Raw genomic sequence first — 547 nt, forward strand, 5'->3', positions numbered from 1 at the left:
GTAAAATGGTACAACCATTTTGGAAAGCAGTATGGCAATTCCTTCAAAAGTTGGAATTAAAAATACCATTTGACCCAGCCATTCCATTACCAGGTATATACCCTAAAGAAGTGAAAGCCATGACAAGAACAGATACATGCACACCCATGTTCATCGCAGCACAATTTGAAATAGCCAAAAGATGGAAATAACCTAGGTGTCCATCAACTAAGGAATGGGTAACCAAACTATGGTACATATGGTACATACATACAATGCAATACTATGCAACGCTAAAGAATAATGTAGAATCTGCAGAACACCACGTAGCATGAACGAAATTGGAGGATGTTATGCTGAGTGAAATAAGTCAATCACAATACGACAAATATTATATTAGTCCATAATTGTAAAAGTTAAGGAAAGGTTTATCTATAGAAGGAAATTTTCTTTGTTGGTTACCAGGGGTGGGAGAGGAGGGGAGGGAAAGCTGTTAGATAGATAGACATAAGTATTGACTTGGGTGAAGAGAAGGGCAAGGTACCAAATGTGAGTGACCAATATGGCA

Source organism: Orycteropus afer, unplaced genomic scaffold, assembly GCF_000298275.1.
Source record: "Orycteropus afer afer isolate SDZICR_OR568_19922 unplaced genomic scaffold, OryAfe1.0 scaffold00139, whole genome shotgun sequence".
Classification (NCBI taxonomy): domain Eukaryota; kingdom Metazoa; phylum Chordata; class Mammalia; order Tubulidentata; family Orycteropodidae; genus Orycteropus; species Orycteropus afer.